This window comes from Thalassophryne amazonica, chromosome 13 (assembly GCF_902500255.1).
Source record: "Thalassophryne amazonica chromosome 13, fThaAma1.1, whole genome shotgun sequence".
NCBI classification, from domain to species: domain Eukaryota; kingdom Metazoa; phylum Chordata; class Actinopteri; order Batrachoidiformes; family Batrachoididae; genus Thalassophryne; species Thalassophryne amazonica.
In genome coordinates this window covers 6216727-6239833 of record NC_047115.1, presented here as the reverse complement: position 1 = coordinate 6239833, position 23107 = coordinate 6216727, and positions in this window count along the sequence as shown.

The window sequence follows — 23107 nt, the reverse complement described above, 5'->3', positions numbered from 1 at the left end:
TAAAAGCCTGTGGTACATAGCCAACTAACAAAGATAGATTGATCATATTTAAGATCGAAGCATTAAATAATGGTAGGGCTTCCTTGAGCAGCCTGGTAGGAATGGGGTCTAATAAACATGTTGATGGTTTGGATGAAGTAACTAATGAAAATAACTCAGAACAATCGGAGAGAAAGAGTCTAACCAAATACCGGCATCACTGAAAGCAGCCAAAGATAACGATACGTCTTTGGGATGGTTATGAGTAATTTTTTCTCTAATAGTTAAAATTTTGTTAGCAAAGAAAGTCATGAAGTCATTACTAGTTAAAGTTAATGGAATACTCAGCTCAATAGAGCTCTGACTCTTTGTCAGCCTGGCTACAGTGCTGAAAAGAAACCTGGGGTTGTTCTTATTTTCTTCAATTAGTGATGAGTAGAAAGATGTCCTAGCTTTACGGAGGGCTTTTTTTATAGAGCAACAGACTCTTTTTCCAGGATAAGTGAAGATCTTCTAAATTAGTGAGACGCCATTTCCTCTCCAACTTACGGGTTATCTGCTTTAAGCTACGAGTTTGTGAGTTATACCACGGAGTCAGGCACTTCTGATGTAAAGCTCTCTTTTTCAGAGGAGCTACAGCATCTAAAGTTGTCTTCAATGAGGATGTAAAACTATTGACGAGATACTCTATCTCACTTACAGAGTTTAGGTAGCTACTCTGCTCTGTGTTGGTATATGGCATTAGAGAACATAAAGAAGGAATCATATCCTTAAACCTAGTTACAGCGCTTTCTGAAAGACTTCTAGTGTAATGAAACTTATTCCCCACTGCTGGGTAGTCCATCAGAGTAAATGTAAATGTTATTAAGAAATGATCAGACAGAAGGGAGTTTTCAGGGAATACTGTTAAGTCTTCTATTTCCATACCATAAGTCAGAACAAGATCTAAGATATGATTAAAGTGGTGGGTGGACTCATTTACATTTTGAGCAAAGCCAATAGAGTCTAATAATAGATTAAATGCAGTGTTGAGGCTGTCATTCTCAGCATCTGTGTGTATGTTAAAATCGCCCACTATAATTATCTTATCTGAGCTAAGCACTAAGTCAGACAAAAGGTCTGAAAATTCACAGAGAAACTCACAGTAACGACCAGTTGGACGATAGATAATAACAAATAAAACTGGTTTTTGGGACTTCCAATTTGGATGGACAAGACTAAGAGTCAAGCTTTCAAATGAATTAAAGCTCTGTCTGGGTTTTTGATTAATTAATAAGCTGGAATGGAAGATTGCTGCTAATCCTCCACCTCGGCCCGTGCTACGAGCATTCTGACAGTTAGTGTGACTCGGGGGTGTTGACTCATTTAAACTAACATATTCATCCTGCTGTAACCAGGTTTCTGTAAGGCAGAATAAATCAATATGTTGATCAATTATTATATCATTTACCAACAGGGACTTAGAAGAGAGAGACCTAATGTTTAATAGACCACATTTAACTGTTTTAGTCTGTGGTGCAGTTGAAGGTGCTTTATTATTTTTTCTTTTTGAATTTTTATGCTTAAATAGATTTTTGCTGGTTATTGGTAGTCTGGGAGCAGGCACCGTCTCTACGGGGATGGGGTAATGAGGGGATGGCAGGGGGAGAGAAGCTGCAGAGAGGTGTGTAAGACTACAACTCTGCTTCCTGGTCCCAACCCTGGATAGTCACGGTTTGGAGGATTTAAGAAAATTGGCCAGATTTCTAGAAATGAGAGCTGCTCCATCCAAAGTGGGATGGATGCCGTCTCTCCTAACAAGACCAGGTTTTCCCCAGAAGCTTTGCCAATTATCTATGAAGCCCACCTCATTTTTTGGACACCACTCAGACAGCCAGCAATTCAAGGAGAACATGCGGCTAAACATGTCACTCCCGGTCCGATTGGGGAGGGGCCCAGAGAAAACTACAGAGTCCGACATTGTTTTTGCAAAGTTACACACCGATTTAATGTTAATTTTAGTGACCTCCGATTGGCGTAACCGGGTGTCATTACTGCCGACGTGAATTACAATCTTACCAAATTTACGCTTAGCCTTAGCCAGCAGTTTCAAATTTCCTTCAATGTCGCCTGCTCTGGCCCCCGGAAGACAATTGACTATGGTTGCTGGTGCCGCTAACTTCACATTTCTCAAAACAGAGTCGCCAATCACCAGAGTTTGATCCTCGGCGGGTGTGTCGTCGAGTGGGGAAAAACAGTTAGAAATGTGAACGGGTTGGCGGTGTACACGGGGCTTCTGTTTAGAACTACGCTTCCTCCTCACAGTCACCTAGTCGGCCTGCTTTCCCGGCTGCTCGGGATCTGCCAGAGGGGAACTAACGGCGGCTAAGCTACCTTGGTCCGCACCGACTACAGGGGCCTGGCTAGCTGTAGAATTTTCCAAGGTGCGGAGCCGAGTCTCCAATTCGCCCAGCCTGGCCTCCAAAGCTACGAATAAGCTACACTTATTACAAGTACCGTTACTGCTAAAGGAGGCCGAGGAATAACTAAACATTTCACACCCAGAGCAGAAAAGTGCGGGAGAGACAGGAGAAGCCGCCATGCTAAACCGGAAGAGCTAGTAGCTGCGCTAAGCTAGCGGATTCCTAAAAACACGCAAAGTGAATAATGTGTAAATAATTTAGAGGTGATTCAGCAGAAGGAGTGCTTTAGTTAAGGCACGTAAAGATTACACTGGGAAACAAATCATAATCTAGATAACTAGATCAATCTAACTGCACAGATTAAACAGCTAACAGATACAGAAAAACACCGCTGTGCTCCGGAACAGGAAGTGATACAATACCGCAGTGAGAGCCAACCACCAGTAGAGGCAAGTAGGTAGGTAGTCAGACGTGAAGGCACTGGCATTGCAAATTCCTGGAGGAATTAATTAAGAATTAATTAGTTAATTAATAAGTTGTTGAAATGGTGGCATTGCACATTCCACCAGGATTTCAACAATTAATTTGATCAATAGATCTACATATAGAGCAGAGTTTCTCAAGACTTTTTCAGACCAAGGACCACTTAAATCCAAATAAAATCTCGTGGACCAGCTAACTCTCCAAAGAGCCAAAAACAATAATATATATGTATGAGTTAATAATAAAAAACATATATGCTACTATCAAAGAGACATTGGAATCATTTTTAAATAGTTTAAGAAACAGTTCTCACTTAGACCATGATATTTTACCAGTATACTCACAGACCACTAGGGGTCGCTCACAGACCACTGATATAGAGGTATATCCATCTATGTACACATATATATTGATTGAATTCTTTGTTAAACACAAAAAGCAGATGCTTTGCCACAAATGATGAAAGTAACGGTGACAGCATCAGAATCTAGGATCCGGTCTGGTATCACAGTGTGGAACGGTTTCCTGCGTAATATTAGGATTTTAAACTGTAGAGGGGTTTTTAGAAGTCATGTTCAGATTTTTTTTATGGACTAGAGTAACAGATCAATGATGAATTTTGTAAGATTTGATTATTTGTAGGCTAGTTAGTTATTACTTTATTGATGGTCCGTTGATCTTAATGTTGTGTTTTAATGTTCTTGTCATTGTTTTGTGTTTTTTGTTATTTATGTTTCACCACCAAGGACCATGTTGGAAATAAGAGTTTTTCCACTTTAACATGTTGTGTTCTGGATCCACTTACTGGGGTCCTTGACACTGAACCCAAGGATCCTCCTAAGAGACCTACTACAAGTACTTGTACCAAAGACATGCAGTCTTACAACCACACAGCAAGACAAGCAGCACCACGGCCATAAACACTTGGATCTTTGCCAACCTGAAACCTGTCTGTGCAGAGTCCTTGACTCCATAGGTTCTTCCCAGGCATCTCTCTGTCTCATAGGTTGAGGACCCAGAGAATTGAGCCTCTCTACTGAGACAAGTTCAACAGTTCACATCAAGACACATGTTTAATGTCCAATAATGTCAATAAGAGCATGGATCCTCATCTTAACCCTGGACAGTCTCAAACTCAGACACTCCATTTCCTCAGTCAGCTTCTCAAGTGCTGCAGTCAGGGCATTAACGGATTCAGCAAAGATCACAGCATCATCCACAAAGTCAAGGACAAGGTTAACAATCTAAGACTCTGGTTTCCACAACCCCATCCAACACCCAGTCCGTGCAAGTACTGAACAGTGTAGGAGCCACAACACATCCCTGAGGAACACCAGAACTGACAGGGAAATGTCAGAGACTCCGCCCCTAATAAAATCTTTATCTCTGTAACCCAGAATGCTGCTGTGTAAAGCATTTGAATGTGTTTATATGGAGCAGGCTGGTCTGACACAGGAGGTGAACAAGCTCATGTTAAAGGGATCCAAGGCCCGCCCACTTTCAAACTGTCCTATCATATCAGTGCAAACATTCAGCTATGTGCAGCCTCTTCTTCCTGGATTCAGACCCGGCTCTCCAAGGTCCCCCAAAATTAAATGCACAGACTTTTGTGTGAACTTAACTACATATAACCAATAGTTTAAAGAATCAAAATGTGAAGACGCTGCATCAGATTACGCTTCACCGAATCTGCATGTTCTGACATAAAGACCTGGTGCCTGCTCCCGTTTGTGACTCAGAGTTTCCTGATCATTTACTCACAGGCGTCGCTTCCGCCTCACATTTGACAATGATTCATTTAAACTCATTCTGTCTGATTCAGTGATAATATACGGTTCTGTGTGACATCTGTGTCCTAAAAGGAACCACTTCATCCCAATTAACACAGAACCCTTCCACCATGTTCAAACCATCTCAGCCCTAAACGGACACTTATGACCTTAACTTTGACACTTTAAGGTCAAGGGTCACATGTCCAATATGGAGGTGACCTGTGGGTTTGTGTGTTTAATAGTCAGTATGGGCGTGTTGTTAAACATTTCCTCTGAACATTCTAAGTCTCCTTTATACAGAATACAAACTTTGGACTAAGATTTCGACCTTGACCAACAGAATCTCTGGTAACTTTCAAGGTCCTTTAGAGGAGGGCGTCCATCATCCCATCTGGGTGACTAATTGTGTCAACTTCTGCAATTCCTCCACCCAGGTTCAGTGTAAACTCCTCCTCTGCAAAGCATATGTAGTATCTTTATAATTACAAATATTTAATATATTAAAATTTCAAAAAAAATCATTCACCATTTTGAATTTAGATTTTTTTTTAGTAACTTTACTGTAAGAATACATTAACGCAAGCAGTAGTGAACATTGACTAACAATTAATTGTTATCTGTGTTTAGTCATCAATTTGTTCATGTTAAGGTACTAATTTATACATTTAATAATTTGCAAAGATACTAAAGATCATTATTATTTGATCACCAACCACAGTAAACTTAATGACTTAATGACCGTGGTGCAATACAAATAAACTGAACTGAAACAGGTCGACTCAAGGCGCTTCACAAGAACAGGGTCCTGAAGAGCTGACCCAACTCAGTCGGGTGGTCATCCATTCTCACAACCACAAGGATGTAAAATGTCAACAGAAAGAAAAACAAAACTAACAGCAGCGCAAGTAAAATTGATAAAACAATCAATAAAATTAAATTAAAACAAAACAAGGAGTAACAGTACAAATCAAAACCACTAAGCCAGTGTCAATGATAAGAAATAGAAAACAGATAAGTCTTCGGTCTCAATTTAAATGAGTCCATAGAATCAGATTGTCTTATCATAATTGGCAGGCTATTCTATAAGGAAAGATACTGTGACCAGCTGACTTCTTCTTCACCCTCAAAACAGACAAACCCAGATGCTGAGAACAGACAGTATGAGCAGGTAGATGGTGTAAGAAAGTCCATGAGTTCACTGTTGGTTACTGCATTAACTCATATCAGTTAATGTATCTGTATCCTGATTGTAAAATCTTTTCAGTTTTAAGTAATTTCATATTTTGAGAAAATTTTTTAACTTGTAAATCCCTAGTCGTTGGAGTGCTTGAGTAATTTCAATGTTTCTTTTTTGTCAGCTGAACTCGGGCCGGACTCACTGGACTAATTTGGACTTCCTGCTCATCCAAACTCTTCCTTTGGTGGAACAAATGTGAGTGCAGCACATTCAGTCACTGTACTGGTTGAAACCTTTTTCCTGCCTCTTATAGTGAAGAGCTACTTGTTGGTCTGAATTTGAAAATGTCAAAGGTGCGTTCAAGTGTGTTAAGAGGCAACGATGAGTACTTTTACTCTTTAAGTACATCACAGAGCAAAGTGTCACATCTGTGTAGGAATAAATCTACATTACTTCTTTGTGAAAGGTTTTTCTGTTCACCAGTGTTGAGCACATATGTACAGACAAAAAGCGCGTGAACATGGGGGAGAAATTTATGCAGTCATCTCCAGAAGCATTGGAACAACAAGGGCAATTCATTTGTGGTGAGAAACAGAGGTTGAAAACAAGATTGTGAACATGAAACGTCTGGTGGGGCTCCTAAAGTTCTTTGATGGAACTAAAACCTCAATAAACCACACAGTGGAACCCACTATGCTTAACATAGGTCAGCTCAAGGAGCAAAAACTGGGATCACCACATCCATCAGATTATGGCACTGCCCTCGCTTCGTGTTTGGCAACCAAACCACCAATCCATCCCTACCTCTAGAAAGTAACAGCCAGGTGAGATTTGGACATCCCCTTTGCCGTGCTGAAGACCCCAGTGCAGAGAACAGGCAGTGCCGTGACTACAAAGTTCTTTAATCAAAGTTCACCAACATCCTAAGGTCAAAACAGGCAGGCAGGTAAAGGTTTCTGTAAGAGTTAATGTGAGGTGGCTTTAAGATATAAGCCAAGGTCAAAGTTCAAACAGTGTGGCAGTAAGATTGAAAGGATAGGCAAGGGTAGTTTTCAGAAACAGGCAATTGTTCAACTCGTGGTTCAGGTAATCTCACTCAAGAAAACAAGGTTAGACAGGAACCAACACTGGTTGGCAACAACGGATCACTAGAAGTACAGTAATGCTGGTAGTTGTGGTAAATTGTACAACATACTGGTGCCAAGGAACACAAGAGAGAGATTTTTATGAGCAAGGAAGATCAACAAACTGGTAATAATAAACCAGTGCAACTATAATGGAAGTGAAGTGAATGAAAAGAGACAAGAGAAGATGCTTGTTATGTGTCGGACGCAGCTCGGAGAACCGACCAGCGTTTGAAGGACCCAGTATGAAATAAGCAGAGCACGGTACAAAGGCTAACTGAATTTAATACATAACAGTGATGTGATACAAAACAACAAAAGAAAGTGCGGTCTGGCGTGGTGCGCTCCCAGCAGCGCTAACGGTCCGGAGCCAGAAGCCGTTCGGACCCAAGGACCCCGCCGACACCCCCCAGGTGGCCGCAACAAACCGAGTCTGTGAAAGAAGGAACCATTATGTGAGTCCACACTCTACACACAGAGAGAACACTTAAAGGTGTACAAACAGCAAACACTTCCTGGCTTAATTACTAATCAGCTTCCCAACCTGCAGGCATGGAACATCCAGTTCACAAAACTCCACTGCAGTGGAAGCCGATACATGACTAACATACAGCTCAATATAAAAAGGTGTGAGGGACACCACATTTACTGACTGTATAAACGTTAGTCACAAAATCTAACGTACCTCAGGAAGTGTGCTGACGAGCGTGAGACCTCACCCCCTCCTCTTTCACAGACCGTGCATCAAACCCTGGACGTTCTCTGCATCCACTGATGATGAGATGGCTCCCGAGACGACGATCTCACCCGTCTGGTCACAAGGTCGAGTCTCTGGCAAATACACACTGTATACTCCAGTCTTAAATGCCACCATGTTCCAATCCATATAGATGCACCTCAGCTGTGAGTCCTGACGAGCCGCAGGTGATCAGGGTGAGGTCCTGATAACCTCAGCAACACAGCCACTCAGTCCCAAATGCAAGCCACCTGGAAGGAGAAACAAAGGACAGAAACAAAAAGGCAGCCAGGCCCCCCCAGCCATATAACAATGCTGTTAAAAGAAATCCGGACATGAGGAGGAAAGTGGACTATGACAGCAAGCAGTACATCTCATCTGAGTCCTCCACTGAAAGTGAGAAAGTAATTCCAATGGCACCCAAAAATCCTCCAAAGAAACCCAGTAAAAAATACATCCGTTAGTCACCTTAGGTTTGACTCCAAGTCTCATAACCTTACAAGAAGGTCAGGACACTGAACTCTATGGCCTTCAATATCATGCAAAGGTATTGCATCAATAACTGCCTCTGTCCAGTGACTTCATGACTCCAAAACCTCTTCACAGACACCTCAACCTCATAAGCAGAGTTCCGGGGGACACAGATGTTACTGTTGAAATAAGTAAATCTCTCAAGTTTGACTGCACACAGCTGCACTTCTGATGATTGAGTCCAGGACGTCAACAACAACCTGGAACTTGATTTAGACTCATGACAAATGCATCACAAGTGCTGCAATCAGGGCATTTGTCAATTCCAGACATCACAACATCATCTGCAAAGTCAAAGTCAGTGACTTTTTCTTCATCATAAAGACACCCAAGTTTCCCAACACCCACTCCAAGCACTGAACAGTGTAGGAGCCAGTCTACTGCAAGATGCAATAATCTGGCTTACCTTAAAATAGTATAAGAACTTGCCAAAAGATTCAGAATTTGGCTGCCAATGTTTTGACCAAATCTGGGAGATTTTACCACAACACTGCAGTGTTGGGCTCCATGTTGATGTGAGAGTAGATACTGATTGGTTGCACCACCTTCCCTGACTGAACTGGTCGAGCCTTATGTGCCGCCATGAGCCCTTTATTCTCATGGTGCAGGCTTCTTATGTTCTCTAAAAAACAAGTCAGCAGGCAGTGGCGTGTTCACCAAGTGATATGGACAAGTCTACCTGCTGACATTAGTCATGTTAGATTGAAGATTCAGTTTTCTCTCGTTCATACTTGCAGCCGTTTGTTTTTGTTGTTCATAAGTTCAGACGTGTTGCACTCCGAGTCACCTTCTGTTCTGTAATCTTACATTGTTAAAACCTACAGCACAGCATGCATCGTGGATCCTGTCCTCTGATTGATACCGTTCCTACCGGGTTGGTCTCTCATTATTCGGCGGCAGCTTTGTGGTTTATAATCCTAAGAAATGGCTCCGAGCTGCTCGCACACCCCAGCGCTCCCTGCGGTCTTACAGGATTTACAGATGCTCTGTGTTTGCATCGTTATCTGACCGTCTTTGAAGAAAGCGTTTGTGCCCTTGAAGGGGTGGGGGGGTCCCTGTGCCCTAAATCCATAATTACACCAAAATAGTTTTGACTGTGAGCAGTGTGGAGCATGAAGATGAGTCTTTAACAGAGACCAGCCTCAGTCTGGATCATTTCTGGAAGACAGAGTACAGACCTGGTGGTTACTCACCTTCACAGGTCAGTTAGTCCAACTGTCCCGAGACACACAACAAAACACACCAAAGTGCACGTAATTTTCCTGACACAAAGCGTCAGTGTGTATTCTGGTGCTGGCACCACTTGGACCTTTTGGGTTTGTGTCACAGAGTTAACTGAGCTACAAGCTGGTCGAACACCGACAGCTGACAGACCAGGCCTGGTACTGGACTGGTTCTGGTCAGGGTAGTTTACATACAGTTTACAGCAGGACACAGCAGCAGGTTACAGTCCAGACAAACATAGAACCAACCGCTGTCAAGGACCTTTAGAACAGTGGGACCAAAGACCCCATGCACTGAGAATCCCCTCAACAGTAATTTGCTGCAGGGTGTTTCAATGCAACCCCCCCCCCGGACATCAGCGCAAACCTCACAAAATGATCCATAATGCTCCCATCATCATATCAAAGCATATTTTGTGCTAATACAGTAAAAAGTTGAATGAAAGTCCAAATCTGCAAAAAAAAAAATTTAATCAGATCAAACGTAGTTCCACACACCTTTGGTCCAAAGGAGCCATAAATGTCGCAGCTCGTTATTAACATCCTGAATCTTGTTCATTGAAGCAAAAAGCTCAGATTTCACATAGAAGCTCAAACAGAGCGTGGAATTTTTAGTTTTCCGCGGGCTGCTGATGGAAAGTGGAACAATCTTGGAGAATGATTTCGGCATTACTCTCGCATGAGGAGTACAGCAGCCAAATCTTTGGCTTTCAGTCCAGCTCAACTCGGAATCACCCGCAGGAATGAGGACGGTTCAGAGTTCTGGAAAATCGTCCGTCCTCTTTGACGTCTTTTTTTTTTCAATCTTTTTATTGATTTTATTACTTTAAACATTAACAGAAATAAACAACATAACAGTATCATTATATAATAACTTGTTCAAGTATTATTCTTTACATTCATAAGTGTATACCCGAAAAAAATAATAATAAAATAAAATAAAACAAAAGCACCCCCCCCTTAAAAAAAGAAAAAAAAAAGTCATGTATGTATAAAGAACACTATACCTGCACTAGGTTAACATATCCAAAAAAAAAAAAAAAAAAAAACCAGGAGGACGCTGGTCACATTTTACTTGTTAAAATGATCCATAAAGGTTTGCCATGTTGAGTGGAACATCTTGACATTGTCTCTCAGTGAATATCTGATTTTTTCCAATTGTAAATGGTGCATAACATCTCTCAATAGGGCTGGATGGGTCGGAGGAGCTTTGCTTTTCCAATTCAACAATATAAGACGTCTCGCCAACAACGTCACAAAACTCAAAACATGCTTTTCTTTTTTACTTAAATCCTTACACGTAGATACACCAAACAATGCCATTATTGGATCTGGGGGGAGTTTCTTCTTAAACATTTGAGACAGTGTTTCAAATATTTTAATTCAATAAGTGCTGATATTAATGCATGTCCAGAACATATGTGACAATGAAGCAGGAGCCTGGCCACAATGATCACATGTGGAATTTACTCCTGAAAACATTTTAGACATCTTCAATTTGGACAGGTGTAATCTGTGCAATATTTTAAATTGTATTAGTCCATGTCTGCAGCAGATTGAGGAGGAATGAACCCGTTCCTGCGCTGTAGTCCACTGTTCCTCAGTCATGTTAACACCTAGTTCACTGCACCAGGCATCTTTCAGGTGATCCAATGTGGCTATACAGTCTAATTGTAAAAGTTTATTGTAAATCCTGGAAATAGCCCCTTTCCTTAGTGGGTTTGTCAGGAACAAATCATCTGAAGCAGTACTCTGCGGTGCATTCACCCTACCCCTTTTCGGACATGTTGGGTACACAGTAGGAACTTTTTTGTTGTTGTCTTTACTGATCTATCTTGTAATTGTTGTTGTATCAAATGTTCAAAATAAACAGTTTTCATTCATTCATTCATTCAAAGGATGGAAATATTTCTCTGACAAAGTCACGTACTTGTAAGTACTTGAAAAAATCTTTGCTGTCTATATTAACCTTTTTCTGGAGTTGTTGAAATGTGGGAAAGACATTATCAATAAATATATCTTTAAGTGTATGCACGCCTTTGAATTTCCATTGTTGAAATGACAACCCTGAAAACAAAATATGGGCTTGATTATGGACCAACGGCGTTAAAACTGAACATTGATCCCAGTGAAAATTCCTTCTAATTTGAGACCAAATCTTAAGAGAATTAAATACCACAGGGTTTTTGCATTTATATTTACCAAGTTCAAGGTTTGAATAAACTAAAGACGTCAGTCCATTAGGAGAAAAAATTTGACTTTCCATCCGTTCCCAAACAGGTCTATGAGCTCCACCCCACAATGACATGCAACGTATGTTACAAGACCAATAATAGAGCCGGAAACAGGGCAGTCCCATTCCTCCCATAGGTTTAGGTCTTTGTAAGAATGGTTTTTTTTTTAATTCTGGGTGTCTTTTTGTTCCAGATAAAATGAGAAATTAAAGAGTCAACTTTCTTGAAAAATGCTTTTGTTAATAAAATGGGAATGCATTGAAACAGAAATAAAAATGTGGGTAAAGTGAACATCCTGACTATATTTATTCTTCCGGCAAGCGAGATAGGTAACTTAGACCACTTTGTAAAGTTTTCTTCTGTTTGTTGAAATAAATTAGTAAAGTTATGTTTGAAGAGGCCAGAAAACTCTTGAGTCACATTTATTCCCAGATATCTAAACCTATTCGAAATGGTGAAAGGAAACGAGGCAAAAATGCTTTTGTTTTGTTTCGCTATGGAGTTAATTGGAAAAAGTATGCTCTTTGATAAGTTAACTTTATATCCTGAAACTTTTCCGAAGTCCATTAACATATTCCTAATTTTCGTCAATGATTTTGTAGGATCTGTGATATATAGTAGCAGATCGTCTGCGTAAAGCGATACTTTATGCTCCGTACCACCTCTTAATATGCCTTTATAGTCCTTTGCAGAGTGTAAATGAAATGGCTAAAGGTTCTATAGCAAGAGTGAATAACAAAGGGGACAAAGGACATCCTTGTCTTGTGGAGCGATGGAGAGAAAAGGGATTAGAGTTTATCGTGTTTGTCTGTACTGTGGCCTGACGAGAGATATATAATTATATAATATATAATTAGAGCCGAGTCCAAACCTCGACAGGGTCGAGAAGAGATAATCCCACTCGACCCTGTCGAAGGCCTTCCCAGCATCCAGCAAAAGTAAAATTTCAGATTGATCATTTGTATCGTACGTGTAAATAATATTAAATAACCTCCTAATATTAAAAAACAATTGCCTGTCTTTCACAAATCCCGTTTGGTCCTGGGATACAGTTGTTGGTAGAACTGACTCTAATCTCCCTGCTAGTATCTTCGCTAGTATTTTATTATCTACATTTAATGGGTCTGTATGAGCCTGGTTCGAGAGGATCTTTACCAGGCTTTTGGATCAGAGCGATAGTAGCCTCATACATAGTTGAAGGCAAACAGCCTTTACTTTGTGCCTCATTGTATACATCCAAAAGAAGGGGTGAAATCTGTTCCCCGAAGGCTTTATAAAATTCTGCGCTATACCCGTCTGGACCAGGACTTTTTGAACATTGCATATTTTGAATAGCCCATTTTATTTCCTCTAATGTTATTTTTTGTTCCAATTGCATTCTATGTTCGGAAGATATAGATGGGATTTGAAGACCTTCAAAAAATTTCTCAATTAATATTGGATCATTTTTAGATTCTGAAGAATAAAGTTTTGTATAATATTCAAGAAATGTTTTATTAATCTGCTTCAGGTCATTAGTTGTCTGCCCTGTACTCATTTTTATTTCTGTTATTAACCACGAGGCTGCAACTTCTTTAATCTGCCGTGCTAACAGTCTACCTGTCTTTTCTCCATGCTCATAATACTTGTCTAAGCTGCGTCAGCAATTTAGTTGTGTCATTTGTGTAAAGTAAGTTAAGCTCTGTTTGCAATGAAACCTTTTTTTGTAAAGTTCCGTAGAAGGTGAAACTGAGTATTTCCTATCTATCTCTAACAGTTCTTCAGCAATTTTTGATTCCCTTTCCCTTCGTTGTTTATTCCTTTGGCTGCTCAATGAGATAATCTGGCCTCTCAAATATGCCTTTAGTGTATCCCATAATATGGATCGTGTGACCTCTGGTGTATCGTTTATTGAAATAAATATTTCAATCTGATTCTTTATTTCCTCAATTAACCGGTTATCTGACAGCATGCTATTATTAAATCGCCATTTTCGTGCGGTTGATCCATATCCAGTTGCTAACTGAAGAAATACTGGACTATGATCAGACAATACTATTGGCTTGTAATCACAACTTTGAATCTGTGTCAGATACTTGTAGTCTAGCAAGAAGAAATCAATTCTGGAATACGAGCGATGAGCAGGAGAAAAATAAGAAAACTGCTTTATCTTTGGAGACAAAACCCTAAATGGATCAACTAGCTTATATGAATTAATAAATGCATGCATAGCTTTTGTGGATTTAGACATAATCACTGATCTCTGAGATGATCTGTCAAGATCGGGATCTAAGACAAGATTAAAATCTCCGCCAATTGTTAATTGATGGGAATCCATATTAGGCAAAGCCGATATAAATGATCTGATAAAACTTTCATCGTCTACATTAGGAGCATAAATGTTCACAAGTGTAACTGGATTATTATAAAGTTGTCCTGAAACCATAATGTACCGACCTCGGGAATCAGGTGTTACTTTTGATGCATTAAAGGGGATGCCTTTTCTGATAACAATGGCTGTGCCTCTGCTTTTTGCAGTAAAGTCTGAATGAAATACCTGCTCTATCCATCTAACCCGCAACCTCTGATGATTTCTCAAGTGGGTTTCTTGTAGAAATCCTATGTCCGTTCCCAACTTTTTAAGATGTGCTATAATATTACCCCGTTTAACAGCTCCATTAAGACCTTTACAATTCCATGAAACCAGATTTATCAGATTATAAGATTTAACATTTTTATCAATGTCACTAACCATACTCTTCTTGTTGGTAAAGATTCACAACCCAACAGGTCCCCAAAAATAATTACTCATTACCATAGTGCAGGTAGAAACATGAACAAAAACAAAAAACTCCACTGAACTTGTCCCTGTTCTCTCTCTGTTCCTCCCTAAACAAAAAAAATCCCTATGGAACTTGGGCAGAGGAACACAACACAAAACCAAACCCCCCAAAAAACAAAATAGTCTAGTTTGGATTCAGAGAGATGTATGAACATCTGACTTACCACTAAGCCCCTACACAATTATGTCAAGTATATCCAGACCCCTTATTCAGTATAGACTGGCAAACACACAACTAACTTTTAACTGAGGACCCAAAGTTGCCCCTATTATCCCTAGTATGCACCTATATACATATAACCTCACACACAAAATAATAATGATAATAACGATAGGTACAGCCTATATGACAGTTTAGTAACATTAGACTTTTCACATGTAAATACACAGGTAAACAGTTACCAACGCAAAAAAAAAAAAATTATCAAACCTTTTACTCAATACAAGTAGTAACAAATTTTTTTTTCTCCTTTCTTTTTCCCTTTTCTCTCTTCTTCCTTTCCCTTTTTTCTTTTTTACATAATAACTTAGTAGACTAATTTACTTGGTTAATGGTTTATCAGTTCAGGCTGTGAGTTTGACCTTCCAGTAATGTCTAATGTAATCTGTTATATCCGTGCTGTTTAGTTCGATCCGTTCCTCGCGCATTTAACACTCCGTCCTCAGATGCGGCCGCTCCCCCCGTTGCGCCCTCCGACGTCCTCAGCTTGATGTTTTAAATAAACTTCTCCGCTGCCTCAGGGTTGGTAAATGTGTGTCTGGAGCCATTCACTGTTACCACAAGTTTGGCTGGAAAATACAAGCTGTACGTAACTCCAGCGTTGCGGAGCTTCGACTTCACCTCATTAAATACTGCTCGCTGCCGTCCGACTTCGGGCCCCATGTCAGGGAAAATATAAACGGGAGAGCCCCCATAATGTTAGCTGCTTCTGCTCCTGGACAGTCTTAGAATTTTTTCTTTATCCTTGTAGTAGTGCAGTCGGACAATGATGGCCCTCGGACACTCCCCACTCCGTGGTTTGGGAATCAGGCTTCTGTGAGCTCGGTCAATAACAATTGGGGAGTCGAAGTTGTCCTCCCCATGGACCTCCGCCAAAAATTTGGCAACAAAGTCAGTGGGGTTGCCAGCCTCGGCGCCCTCCACAATTCCAATAATGCGGATGTTCTGTCTGCGACTTCTGTTTTCTAAGTCCAAACATTTTTCTTGTAACTTCTTATGGTCCGTCACCAGTAGTGTGTATGATGTCTATCAGATGTATCACATAGGGACTTCTCCATTTCCTTCTGTGTATTAGCTGCCTCCTCCTGTAGTGTAAACAGCCTCTCAACTTTGCCCATTAGTTCGTCTCGGGTAGCTTTGATATCCGCTTTAGCTTCTTCCCGCAGAGAGGAGATGTCCCTGTGAATGTCCCGATGCATACTATCGATCTTGGACTTAACACCGTCCAAACTATCCTCGTACTCTTTTAATCCCGCACGGAGTTCCACGCGTAATATTCCCACGGAGATGGGGGCATCCTCTCCGGTCTCCGGACTAGTGTTAGCCTTAGCTGCTTCGTTTCGCTCGTCGGTCGGGGGATCAATATCTATGGTCTTCTGCGTGTATTTTTTTCCTTTTTTGGCTTCCATTTTGGCTTAGGTACTGGTTTTACATTAGTTATTGAAGATACTTGGGTCTGGAAATGTGAAATAATTAAACAATATACGGAGCTGGACGCTTACACTACTTCACTCCATGACGCCGGAAGTGGAAGTCCCTCTTTGACGTCTTTTTGACAGCGTTTTTGGTGTTCATATTTAAAGTGCATGTCTCTGCTGAGTGCCAGCAACTTACCACATGTGGACCAGGACCAGGCCACACACAGCCCGGGACACACACGGACTAGGATACACACAGAGTGGGACACACACAGACTAGGTCACACACAGAACAGGATACACACAGAGTGGGACACACACAGACCAGGTCACACACAGAACAGGACACACACGGACCAGGATACACACAGACCAGGTCACACACAGAACAGGACACACACGGACCAGGATACACACAGAGTGGGACACACACAGAACAGGACACACACGGACCAGGATACACACAGAGTGGGACACACACAGAACAGGACACACACGGACCAGGATACACACAGAGTGGGACACACACAGACCAGGTCACACACAGAACAGGACACACACGGACCAGGATACACACAGAGTGGGACACACACAGAACAGGACACACACAGAACAGGATACACACAGAGTGGGACACACACAGACCAGGTCACACACAGACCAGGTCACACACAGAACAAGACACACACGGACCAGGATACACACAGAGTGGGACACACACAGAACAGGACACACACGGACCAGGATACACACAGAGTGGGACACACACAGACCAGGTCACACACAGATCAGGTCACACACAGAACAGGACACACACGGACCAGGATACACACAGAGTGGGACACACACAGAACAGGACACACACGGACCAGGATACACACAGAGTGGGACACACACAGACCAGGTCACACACAGATCAGGTCACACACAGAACAGGACACACACGGACCAGGATACACACAGAGTGGGACACACACAGACCAGGTCACACACAGAACAGGACACACACGGACCAGGATACACACAGACCAGGTCACACACAGAACAGGACACACAGGACCAGGATACACACAGAGTGGGACACACACAGACCAGGTCACACACAGAACAGGACACACATGGACAAGGATACACACAGAGTGGGACACACACAGACCAGGTCACACACAGAACAGGACACACACGGACCAGGATACACACAGAGTGGGACACACACAGACCAGGTCACACACAGAACAGGACACACACGGACCAGGTCACACACAGAACAGGACACACACGGACCAGGTCACACACAGAACAGGACACACACGGACCAGGATACACACAGAGTGGGACACACACAGACCAGGTCACACACAGAACAGGACACACACGGACCAGGATACACACAGAACGGGACACACACAGACCAGGACACACACGGACCAGGTCACACACAGAACAGGACACACACGGACCAGGATACACACAGAGTGGGACACACACAGACCAGGTCACACACAGAACAGGACACACACGGACCAGGATACACACAGAGTGGGACACACACAGACCAGGTCACACACAGAACAGGACACACACGGACCAGGATACACACAGACCAGGTCACACACAGAACAGGACACACAGGACCAGGATACACACAGAGTGGGACACACACAGACCAGGTCACACACAGAACAGGACACACATGGACAAGGATACACACAGAGTGGGACACACACAGACCAGGTCACACACAGAACAGGACACACACGGACCAGGATACACACAGAGTGGGACACACACAGACCAGGTCACACACAGAACAGGACACACACGGACCAGGTCACACACAGAACAGGACACACACGGACCAGGATACACACAGAGTGGGACACACACAGACCAGGTCACACACAGAACAGGACACACACGGACCAGGATACACACAGAGTGGGACACACACAGACCAGGTCACACACAGAACAGGACACACACGGACCAGGATACACACAGAACGGGACACACACAGACCAGGACACACACGGACCAGGTCACACACAGAACAGGACACACACGGACCAGGATACACACAGAGTGGGACACACACAGACCAGGTCACACACAGAACAGGACACACACGGACCAGGATACACACAGAGTGGGACACACACAGACCAGGTCACACACAGAACAGGACACACACGGACCAGGTCACACACAGAACAGGACACACACGGACCAGGATACACACAGAGTGGGACACACACAGACCAGGTCACACACAGAACAGGACACACACGGACCAGGATACACACAGAGTGGGACACACACAGACCAGGTCACACACAGAACAGGACACACACGGACCAGGTCACACACAGAACAGGACACACACGGACCAGGATACACACAGAGTGGGACACACACAGACCAGGATACACACAGAGTGAGACACACACGGACCAGGATAACACACAGACCAGGCCACACACAGCCCGGGACACACACGGACCAGGATACACACAGAGTGGGACACACACGGACCAGGTCACACACAGACCAGGATACACATGGACCAGGTCACCAGGTCAGTTGAGATCTTCCTGCAGATTTGAGCAGCTTTTGTTGCTGGTGGCTGATGTGAGCATTTCAGGGCTCCTGGTACATTTCCTATTTGAAACTTAAAATTCAGTAATAAAGGTATTTATAAATGTTAGAAATTGATCATTTTTTAGCACACAGAGCTTTGACCTCCCAGTATTAATGAATAAAAAGTTTGAGTTTGAGAGTGGGTGAGGTGATGGTCTAGTGGTTAAGCGTTGGGCTTGAGACCAGAGGATCCTCGGTTCAAATCCCAGCATGACTGGAAAATCACTAAGGGCCCTTGGGCAAGGTCCTTAATCCCCTAGTTGCTCCCGGTGTGTAGTGAGCACCTTGTATGGCAGCACCCTGACATCAAGGTAAATGTGAGGCATTATTGTAAAGCGCTTTGAGTGTCTGATGCAGATGGAAAAGTGTTATATAAATGCAGTCCATTTTTAAGATACAGAAATTTACCGGAAGGATATATGGAATGACGGAATCTCTCCTGACAGGCACAACTTACAGCTGTGAGTAAGACTGTGAATCTTTTGTGTGGATTCTGAAGAACAAAATTTGAATGTGCTGAAGAAAATTATTTTTATGACATAAGTTTTGAAAAATTTGTTAATTAGTATTGAAAAAAATCCCTCATTATTATTCATTATTATTTTGCTCCTATAGCCATGGTTTCTCACAGTACGTCTTGCAGAGTTAAATTAGCTCTGTAGGAGTGTAAATGAGTTCTTAGAGTCAGTCAGATGGTGTTAACAGTGCTGCTGAATCCTTTTAAAATTGTTCAAAATAAAGTCGCTACTTCGGGAGCAGGATTTTCAGTTTTACCTAAATATTTGTTTTTTATGCAGAGTGGCCCCAAAAGTTCATGAAATCTATTTCAGACGTGTACAAACTTTTATCACAGGAGAAGCAATAAAAATTAGTCTTGTAAAATTAATCATCTTTGATATTCAAGTAACGACAAGTAATTTTTGGTTACAACTTTTCATTTTCAGATAGGAAATTTAATATTTTTTGTGTTTTAAATTGCCAGATTCAAAATGGCATCTTGATATGAGACTAAACAAATAAATAGAGACAAAAAATAAATAAAATGATGACAGTTATAGTTGCTGTCCTATATATAATATGTTAAAAGTGAGTTGCCATCCCATTTTTAATGTATTTTCTGCACAATCAAATGGATTAGACAAAGTGAACTGTGCAAATTTATCAGCTCATAAGTGATCATACACACACACACACACACACACACACACACACACACACACACATATATATATAAATATATATATATATATATATATATATATATATATATATATATATATATATATATATATATATATTGATTAAACAGTGATGGAGGTTACTAACTCCTGCACCCACTTTAGGAATTTCCATTAAAGATAATTGGATTTGTGAGTCAAAAATAAATCAGCACAGAAAAAGTTGCAGAAAGCAGAAACAGCTCAGTGGAAGTAATAAAGTCTGTTAATAAAAAGAATAAAAAAGCAGACGGTGCACAGAGTTCAACAGGAGAGACCGACTGGAAGGATTTTTGTTAAAAAGTCATTAACGCTGTAATTTACAGAAGCTGCAAAAAGTGCAATTAAAACTCAAATAACAACACAGAAAATGTACTTTCTCTCTTCAAGTGCTGCTGCACTTACTGCAAAGACATATGCACGGATTCAAACCCACAACCCCGCTGGTCAACGCGGCTCTGCAACAAGATGAAGAATTCTGCTGCAGAGACTCCAAAGAGCCATTTATGAATAAAACATAAAAAAATCCGCAGGTTCAAGGGTCATGAAAACAGCAGTTTTAAAGAAGTCCGTAAAAACTGCAGGACAACACAAAAGCGTGACACGACTGCTGATCTGTGAGGTGTCCACTTCAGGAACACTGGTTTTGGCTCAGACTCCAGGTAAATTTCATGGAGGACTTGGGTTCGAGAAAAAAGTCTATTACATTTTGAAGACACTGGACCTCCAAATTGACCAGAAGACTGAACAGATTCTATTTTTAAACACATCAAACATTTTCAGCATGACTTTTCCTCCATCTCACAGGAGCATTTAATTTCAGGGCGCCCTCTTGTGGAAGGGGTATGTAATCTATACTTTTTGCCTCGATGCATTACTTTTCTTTCAACAGTTGCTGCTATTTGTTTCCTTATTACAAGAATGTGATTGAAATTCTGAAGGAGCACAAAAATCTTAACGTAAACAACTCTCTCTGTGTGTGTGCTTGTATGTGTGTGTATATATATATATATATATATATTCTACAAAGGTGCAGTTTTATCACACAGCACAATGCCACAGATGTCGCAAGATTTGAGGGAGCGTGCAATTGGCATGCTGACAGCAGGAATGTCAACCGGAGCTGTTGCTCGTGTATTGAATGTTCATTTCTCCACCATAAGCCGTCTCAAAAGGAGTTTCAGAGAATTTGGCAGTACATCCAACCAGCCTCACAACCGCAGACCACGTGTAACCACACCAGCCCAGGACCTCCACATCCAGCATGTTCACCTCCAAGATCGTCTGAGACCAGCCACTCGGACAGCTGCTGAAACAATCGGTTTGCATAACCAAAGAATTTCTGCACAAACTGTCAGAAACCGTCTCAGGGAAGCGTCGTGTGGGTGAGCGGTTTTCTGATGTCAATGTTGTGGATCGAGTGGCCCATGGTGGCGGTGGGGTTATGGTATGGGCAGGCGTCTGTTATGGACGAAGAACACAGGTGCATTTTATTGATGGCATTTTGAATGCACAGAGATACCGTGACGAGATCCTGAGGCCCATTGTTGTGCCATACATCCAAGAACATCACCTCATGTTGCAGCAGGATAATGCACGGCCCCATGTTGCAAGGATCTGTACACAATTCTTGGAAGCTGAAAATGTCTCAGTTCTTGCATGGCCGGCATACTAACCGGACATGTCACCCATTGAGCATGTTTGGGATGCTCTGGACCGGCGTATACGACAGCCTGTACCAGTTCCTGCCAATATCCAACAACTTCGCATTGAAGAGGAGTGGACCAACATTCCACAGGCCACAATTGACAACCTGATCAACTCTATGCGAAGGAGATGTGTTGCACTGCATGAGGCAAATGGTGGTCACACCAGATACTGACTGGTATCCCCCCCCAATAAAACAAAACTGCACCTTTCAGAGTGGCCTTTTATTGTGGGCAGTCTAAGGCACACCTGTGCACTAATCATGGTGTCTAATCAGCATCTTGATATGGCACACCTGTGAGGTGGGATGGATTATCTCAGCAAAGGAGAAGTGCTCACTATCACAGATTTAGACTGGTTTGTGAACAATATTTGAGGGAAATGGTGATATTGTGTATGTGGAAAAAGTTTTAGATCTTTGAGTTCATCTCATACAAAATGGGAGCAAAACCAAAAGTTTATATTTTTGTTGAGTGTATATATATATATATATATATATATATATATATATATATATATATATATATATATATATATATATATATACACAAGGTCTGTCATGAAAAAAGCGGTCCTTTTTATTTTTTCAAAAAATAAATGGATTTGATTCATATGTTTTTACGTCAGACAAGCTTGAACCCTCGTGCGCATGCGTGAGTTTTTTCACGCGTGTCGGTCATGTCATTCGCTTGTGGGCAGGCCTTGAGTGAGGAGTGCTCCACCCCACCCGTCAGAATCTCTTTGTCTGAATAGCCGCTGCGGACGGCGCGCGTTGCTTTATCAAAATTTTTTCTGGACCTGTGAGGAATATCCGAGTGGACACTATTCGAGAAATTAAGCTGGTTTTCAGTGAAAAGTTTAACGGCTGATGAGAGATTATGGGGTGTTTCTGTCGGTGTAAGGACTTCCCACGGAGCGGGACGTCGCGCAGCGCTCCCAGGCGACGTTGTCTGGCTGTTTCGAGCTGAAATCATCCTAATTTAAGGTTCTGTTGACCCAGGACGTCGTGAGAGAACAGAGAAGATTCAGAAGAGGCCGGCATGAGGAGTTTATGTGGACATTCCACTGTTAAAGGTCATTTTGTAATGAAAGAACGTGCGCACAAATTTGCAGAGTCGTTTCCGTGACGACTCAGTGAATCTGTGCACCGCGACAGGAAAAACACCTCCGTGTTGAAAACCATTTGTAAAATTCAGGCGGCTTTTGATGGCTTTCAACAAGTGAGTAACTGAGAAATTGTTTAACAGCTTGGGCATGTTCCAACTTGCCCGTTAAGGTTTCCAACGGAGGTGTTTTTCCTGCCGCGACCCCCCGCGGTCGGGTCCGGCCCGACATGCGACTCTGCCCGCACGTTCTTTCATTACAAAATGTCCGTTAACAATGGAATGTCCGAATAAACTCCTCATGCCGACTTCTTCTGAAAGTT